This window comes from Nicotiana tabacum, chromosome 5, assembly GCF_000715075.1.
Source record: "Nicotiana tabacum cultivar K326 chromosome 5, ASM71507v2, whole genome shotgun sequence".
In the NCBI taxonomy this organism is placed as follows: domain Eukaryota; kingdom Viridiplantae; phylum Streptophyta; class Magnoliopsida; order Solanales; family Solanaceae; genus Nicotiana; species Nicotiana tabacum.
The window spans coordinates 71,896,875-71,905,550 of NC_134084.1; positions in this window are offsets into that span (position 1 = coordinate 71,896,875).

Sequence of the window (8,676 nt, forward strand, 5' to 3'; positions counted from 1 at the left end):
TTATAAACTATTTATACACACAATTTTGAGAAACCACATCCATATCATTTAAACATATTGTTTCTTTTGAATAGATTGACGCACATATCTATTACTTAATTAAAAGTAAAATAATACTTAAATCAATAAACAAAGATAATTTTATGAGTCAAGATAAGATTTTGATGAACATTTTAACTATTTTGAAAAGAAAAATTGGGTATTCTCTTTATTCGTAAAGAAAAAAAAAAAAGAACAAACAATAAACAAAACAAAGTGAAAAAATGATAATGGGTTAATGCTCATTTGCGTTCATATATGCACATGTATCAAATTAATAATATAATTTTAGGAACAAATATTTGTTTCACTTTAAAGAAATGTTCTACCCGATCATTCATAAATATTGGACTTCACCAAAAATTTACAGAGGGTAATAATAGATAAAAAGATAATAGGTAAAACTAAGATAGTAGAACCCATTTTTTATTATTAGCTTTTTCTTGCTATTGGATTTGAGATTTTGTCTATTTCTAAAGTCATAGCACTTCTCGTATATATATATATTTGACCAGTCCTAAAATAAAAAGAGTACAAAGACAATAATTTACGGGTGATGTAACAATCAGGCCGGTCATTTTGAGAGTTATAGCCCCTATCCCCTATTTACTGCTTTCCCGTATATTTTTCTACTTATGTGACTTGCCGGGAGGTTTTGTTTTGGTTTTTTGAGTGTTTTGGGACACTTAGTCCCTAAACAGAGGTTTAAGTCTTGGGATTTGGACCATAGTCGGAACTGTATGAAGACGACTCCAGAATGGAGTTTTGTCGGTTATGTTAGCACCGTTGGGTGACTTTGGAATTAGGGGCGTCTCCAAATTGTATTTTGGAGGTCTGTAGCTGATTTAGGCTTAAAATGGCGAAAGTCAAATTTTTGGAGATTTTGATCGATAGCGAACTTTTTGATATCGGGGTTAGATTCCGATTCCGGAAGTTGGAGTTGGTCCCTAATATTAAATATGAACTGTGTGCAAAATTTGGTGTTAATCGGACATGGTTTGATAGGTTTCGTCGTCGGTTGTAGAAATTTGAAGTTTCATGTTCTTTAAGTTTGAATTGGAGGGTGATTCGTGATTTTAGCATTGTTTAATGTGATTTGAGGGCTCGACTAAGTTTTTATGGTATTTTAGGACTTGTTGGTATGTTTGGTTGAGGTCCTGGGGGCCTCGGATTGATTTCGGTTGCTTCACGAATTAAAAATTGGCTTTGTGTTGTTGCTAAAGTCTTCAGACATCTGGTGTTTTCGCACCTGCGGTGAGGATACCGCAGGTGCGGGATTGCATGAGTGTAGTGTCAAACGCAGAAGCAGAAATTGGAGGAGTTGCCAGGGGTTGCAGGTGCGAGGTGGATTTTGAATAAGCGACGCCCGTAGATGCGTTAGAGTGTTCGCAGGAGCGGTGAAGGACTGTAGGAGCTGTGACGAACCACAAGAGCGGACCAGCGCCCGCAGGTGCACACACGCAGGTGTGACCCTTTGATCGCGGATGCGGATGCTGAGTTTTAAGTTGAACCCGCACCTGCGATGGAAATTCCGCAGGTGCGATGGCAGGTCCGCAAATGCGGAAATAACTGGGCAGAAAAGAGAAATTCGAGGGTTTGAATGATAAAATAAAATGATGTAGAAATAAGAGTCTTGCCCTTTCTTCTCTAATCTTGTGAACTCTTCAACATGTAGAACCTTGTCTTCTTCATCAACCCTCTTCAAAATGTCTTCAAACTTCACCACTTCTTCCTTGATCTATTGGACCTTGTGGAGGTTATAGGGGCAACCGCCTTTTACTTTTCAACTCTCACTGGAAGTTGCCTAATTACAACTTCTTGTGTGACCTTTCCATCCCAACTATGTTGCCTCTCACGTGCCTTGTTCTTTCTTTTGTTAGATCCACTTCTAACCTGTCTTAGTGAGAGATCTCCTTCCCTAGCTACAGTGGTAAAGATTTCATGAAATGACCCAACTGGTCGTTTAGAGAAATTGTGTCCGGTTCGGAAGCTTGAGGTCACGAGCAACTTCATATTATGTGTATCGACTTGTGTGCATGGTTGGATTCTATTTCTGGATGAATCGGAGTCGAATTGGAAGAAGAAATCTAGTTTTGGAAGCTTAGGCGGTGAGAATTTGGCCGGAATTTTTTTTGAGTAAACGACTCCGGAATAAATTTTGGATGATGTCAGTAGCTTTGTATGGTGATTTTGGACTTCGGCATGCATCCGATTTCGAATTTGGAAGCCCGTAGGGTAATTTGAGGAATTTCGGCGAAAGTTTGAAAAGTTGAAGTTTGGAAAATTGAGAAGTTGACCCATAGTTGACTTTTTTGTTATGGAGGTTGGAATGCGATTCCAAAAGTTAAAACAGCTCCATTATGCCATTCGGGACTTGCCTGCAAAATTTGGTGTCGTTTGGAATTGATTTGATATGGTTCGGGCGCTTGGTTGCAATTCTAGAAGTTCTTGAAGTTCATAGTGATTTTAATGCATTTCGGCATCCGATTCGTGTTTCTAGAGATTATTTTTGTGTTCCGATCGCGCGAACGAGTTCGAGTTATGTGTTCAGACTTGTGTGGGTATTTGGTTTGGAGCCCCGAGGGCTCGGAGGAGTTACGAAAGCATTTCGGAGTGTTTGGAAGAAATTCCTTATTTGTTGCTGTTTGATCCCTCATTTGAGAGTAATGGGTTGGATTTGCGACCACCACTTTTGCGAACATTGAAATGCATTTGCGAAAAAGGCTGGGACTGGCAGGCTTCGCATTTGCGAAGCCAGTCTCGCAAATGCGAAAACCATCTGGGCAAGAGAAGTTCACAATTGCGAACGTTTGGGCCCCTTTTGCAAAGGCCCCTTCTTTGCATTTACGAAGTATTTCATCGCAATTTCAATAGAGACAGGTTAGCTCAAGCTTCACATTTGCAAAGTATTCTTCGCTTATTGCGAGTTCGCATTTGCTAACCTTGTGTCACAAATGCGACATCTGCAACCTACTAAAAGTTGAGTATTCCGAGTTTTTGCTTCATTTTTCATATTTTTGAACCCTAGAGTAGAGGTGAGGCGATTTTGTGAAGAGATTTTCGTACCAAAACATTCGGTAAGTATCTTAAATCAATTTCCAATAATATTTTATGATTATATCTTAGATTTAACATCAAATTCAAGAGAATCTAAAGGAAAATTTGGGAAAAATTATAAAATCTTCCAAAAATGTAAAATGATGATTTGAAGGACCAAATGGTATCGGAATTTGATAATTTTTGTATGGGTGAGCTAGTATCGGAATGAGTATTCGATTTTTGTAAATTTTATCAGGTTCCGAGGTGCGGGCCAGAGGAGTTGACTTTTCTTGACTTTTACAAATTGTATAAAAATTATAGCCTTGTTAATTGAAATTATTTTCTCTTGCATTTTTTGATGTATTTAAGTCGTTTTCGGTTAGATTGAGCCGAGCGTTGATGAATTGGTAAAGAAAAATCTAAATTGAGTATTGAATTGGCCGGATTGAGGTATGTTTCTTGTCTAACCTTGTGTGGGGGACTCCTCCTTAGGATTTGAGTCTTCTATACTAATTGTAGTCCATGCATGCGAGGTAACGAGTGAGTGCTCGGACTTATTTGTGGAAAATTTACCTTTAGGGTTCTTAGGTCCTTATATTCATTAAGTGGGAAGTTCTCCGATATGATTGGGTTTCCTAATTGCTAGCTTTACCTTTACATGCTCTATATGACGTTGTTAGCTTTCCTCTAACTCTTACTTGTTACTTGGCCCTTATTTGCTTTAATTGAAGTAATTGTCCTCCTTATTGTTTTGTTATTTCTTAATTGTGAATTCCTCTATGACCCCGTGCATATATGCTATGTGTCCAAATTGTTGTGGTTGCCTGTGTAGTTATCACGTACTTCACATGTCTTGTTGTTTTTGTAAAGGTTGTTGTGCTTCTTGATTCTTCCGTGATTCTCTTGTTGTCGTGTACTCCTACTCTTGTTGGTAGAAATTCTTGTAATTGGTTTGTTGAATTATTATTGTTGATTTAAACTATGTCTGATTGTTGATATGTTGAGGAGGAATATGGGAGAATTGATATTGTCTGTTGGGATCAGGTTGCACGCCGCAATAAGGAGTAATAAGGGTGAATGGTCATATTGTTACTGATATGGTGGGATCGGGTTGCATGCCGCAATACATATGTACTACTTACTTTTATTGTAAATGTTACAGAGGAATAAGGGAGAATTGGTGGGATCGGGTTGCACATCACAACAGATTTATATACTATTTATTTCTATTGTAATTATTACGGGGGAATAAGGGAGTATTGGTGGGATCGGGATACGTGCCGCATCAATATATTTGCTTATGTACTCTTCTCTGACTGTGTAAATTATTCAGTAGTTTTATCTCTCACTTAGGGATTGGTTATAGCCGGATACTGAGGAGACCCTTGAGTCATGTATTTACTGCTGCAAGTTACCAATTTTTAAAGTAAATTTATTACGTTGAATCACTTCCTCCTATCCTGCTAAGTTATTAACAACATTGTGATTTAAAGTAAAGAAATTTATACTATGCTACTTCATATAACTTTTGAATTTGAACTTGCCGTATATATATATAATCATTTCAATACTTCAAATTCCAATAATGGTTATATTTTAATTCAATTAGTTTCTCAACTAAATTTCCTTCACCGTTTTATATCAACTTTTACTTGAAAGGGAATTTCCATTAAGTTTTAACTTAATAAATCCTATATTAAAGGCAAGAATTTATTCGATGTCGCATTTTATTTGAAAAGTGTATTTTCCTAATTTAATTAATTTCTAAAAATAACTTCGTCTTTTTCTCGTTGATTTCCTAATTAGTTTAGAAACAATAATTTATTTCACGTTATATAAATAAGATCCTTGAACATCTTAATTGCGTTGGTTACGGACATTATATACTGATAACTCGTGGATTTTGTTGTACAAAGAGAGAAGATAATAGGTAGGCACATGGTGCGAAGTTTGTTAAAGGTTTGGGAGTTTTGATTATGATATGAGGCTTCGAGGTTTGAGGTGGTCAGAGTTTGTGTTATATGAATGACGTGAATGGTTGAGTTAACATCGCTATTCTTATTTTAGCACATTTTTACTTATATGTGTTCCAGCTATGTTGGTGTTAATTTACTTGGTTATTTTTCATTTCTATCTGTGTTTTCCTTTACTATCTTTATTATTGTAGTTTGACTTCTTCTTGCCTTTTGATATTATTGCATCATTTTTATCTTTATAGTTTATTATCATATCATGTTCAATTTATTTGACCAGTAGGTGTCTTGACTGTTCCTCGTCACTACTCCACCAAGGTTAGTCTTAATACTTACTGGGCACTGTTGTGGTGTGCTCATACTTCACTTCTGCACAGTTTTGTACAGATCCAAGTTTTGATCGATAGTAGCTGTGCGGATCGTCACGGTGGAGACTCAAGGTAAACCTGTTGTTGCGTTCGCAGGCCTCATAGTCACCTTCATTTTTACTTGTTTCCATTTGTTCCTTTTTGTTCTATAACAGTAATGTATTTATTATATATAACTACTCCTAGAAAGGCTTATGACCTAAACTACCGATTTTGGGGAATTGTAATCGTTCAGAGTTATCTAATTTGAAGTTAGTATAGATCAATGTTATTTCTGTTAATGCCAGGCTTACCTAGTTTAGAGATTAGGTGCCATCATGATTCCTTCGGAGGGATTTTTGGGTCGTGACATTTCATCCAGGAGTTCTTCCTCTTCCTCTTCTTCATAAAAATCATGCCCCATATCCACAATAAAAGCTTCAGTAGGATTAAATCTGGATACTAAAGCTCCTGTCTCATGACTCTTGGCCACAATTCTAATAGACTTAGAGATAGTAGCTACTGCCTTCTTATCAAGAGACTTCAAAGTATCCATATCATGAGTAACAAGAGCATCAAGGATATTTGTAGGAGTCAAATAGTACCTTGCAATGGGTGAACTTGTGCTTTCCATGTTTCCAGTAGATAGAGCCATCGTATTAGTGTCATGTTTTGATGCAGCTGCCACAATTTGATGTTGCCCCGGTGGTACAAAAACATGAGAATTTGGACTTAATCCTCTCCTCCTTGGCATAATATCCGTAGAGTTAGAAACCTGCTCACTTTGCACCTTTTCAGTAATGACCAGCCTGGTCATTTTGCCTTTTAAAATCCCGTCCCCCTAAATAAAACTTTTCGCGCTTACTTTAAATAATTTACGACATGCGAGGATGGTTGGTTCGGGATTTGGAAGAGTTTTAGTTGTAATAGGCACACTTGATTCCCTAAGATTTTCTTAAAAGGCTAAGTATGACTTTGGTCAACCTTTTTAGCAAACGGACCCATACTTGTATTTTGACGGTCCCGGAGGGTCCGTAGGAAAATATGGGACCTGGGCGTATGCCCGGAATTGAATTCCGAGGTCCCTAGCCCGAGTAATGAATTTTTGTTAGAAATTGTTAAACTGAAATTCTAAAGATTTAATGAAATTAAATAATTCTTTATCATATTGGTATCGAGCCCGTGTGTTGGTTCCGAAACCCAATACAGGTCCAATATAACATTTAAGACTTGCCCGTAAAATTTGGTATCAATCCGAGTAGTATAAGTATGTTTCGGTGCGTTAGAAGTGAATTGAAGAACTTGAAGTTCATAAGTTTGAATCAATTGGTTTTAGGAGGTGATTCTTAGATTTAGCATTGTTTCGGGTGTTCCGATGGTTCGAGCAAGTCCGTTTATGATTTCAAACTTGTCGGTATGTTCGGACGAGGCTCGAGTGGAGTTGGAAAACTTGGGAAGGAGCTGAAGCTCCAGGTTGCTATCATAACTGTATCTGCGGTTGGTCAGCCGCAGGTGCGAGACCGCAGAAGTGGTCGTCCCCTAGCAGAAGTGGCCAAGGCAGGCCAAGCCAGAAGCTGCAGAAGCGGAACCGCAGAAGCAGCCCAGTGGCTCAGCTGAATTTCCGCAGAAGCGGACACCTTTCCGCTAATGCGGTGGGCGCAGGTGCGAACCAGGACCGTAGATGCGGAAATAACTGAAGCGGTGACCTTCATTTATTACGGGCTCTAGGCCATTTTTGCTCATTTCCACTCATTTATTGGGCGATTTTGGAGCTCTTGAGAGAAGACTTTCACCTAGCACCTTGAGGTAAGTTCATCCTATTTATTTCTAGTTTAATACTTGAACCTCGGGTAGATTACCACACAAAGATTTAAGGAAAATCGTGGGATTAGAGCAAAACCTAGGGTTTTGGTAAAAGTTAGATTGAACCACGAAATTATGAAATAAAGTAGAAATCATATATTATTGATCCTTAGGTTATGAATAACAACTTTCTTCAAAAAATTTCGGAAACTTGTGTTTGGAGGTTGGGAAATTACTTTAGTAGTTAGAATACGAACTTGTGAGCTTGTATTGACTAGTTCCTACCTCGTTTAATTAGTTTTGGATTGTTCGGCTCCAAATTGAGGGTTTAAGCACGTTCTTGGTATTGGAAGTACGCTTTGGAGCGAGATAAGTATCCTTTCTAACCTTGTAAGAGGGAATTGTCCCCATAGGTGTAATAATTGAATAAATTGCCATTAAATGCGGGGGCTACATACGCACTTGGTGACAAGAGTCTGTACGTAGCTACTACTATGTTAATTCTCAGGGTAGTTTAGGACCTGTATCATGCCAAATTTGTAAATGTTTATATCCTTTCATGCTAATGAGATCACTTAAGATATGCTAGAAACTTGGAAATGAACCTATGTGAACGTATGCACTTGTTTGAACAATTGTATGAATTATTTGAATATAAATACATCTTTATGCTCCTTCTTAATGATAATTGATATTTGTGGATCGGGTTGATCGCCTCGGTAGAAATAGATGCATCTATGGTTCGCGCTATTCGACCCTCTGGCAATGCACAATTTCTTTTCTGTTGGATCGGGCCGTTGACCTCGGCATAACATGCGCATGATATTTATGTGAAATCTTATTCATGACTTACTTTGTTAAATGCTCTGAAATGTAAATGGCTAACTGTGATACTATCTAGGCATGACTTATCACTTCTTGCTATAAATTGATATTATCTGTGACATCCATGCTCAGCATAAAACTTTATTATATTATTGACCCTAGTAAGTATCAAGTCGACCTCTCGTCTCTACTTCTTCGAGATTAGATGGGATACTTACTGGGTACATATTGTTTATGTACTCATACCACAGTTTTGTACTTAATTGTACATGATCTAAGCAGGTACATCTGGCTACCAGTCTGGTGTGCGTTCCTAATCATAGTCCGAGAATTCCACGGTGAGTTACCCCCTTCCTATGCCGTTCAGCAGCTTGATGGAGTCTCTTATTACTTTTTGCTGTCTATTCTATTTCAGACAGTATGATAGATTTAGTCTTTTGTATATTCTACTAGATTCCCACATACTTGTGACACCAGGTCTTGGCACACACATTAGTAGACTATCTTTTTAGGGATTGTATAATTATTTTGGTACGTTACTGATTATCACTTGTTTTAACTTCGACTTAAGAATTTGCTGTACTTGTTTTGGTAAAGTAAAATGAGAACTTATTAATATTTTGGCGTTGTCTTACCTGACAATGGTGTTG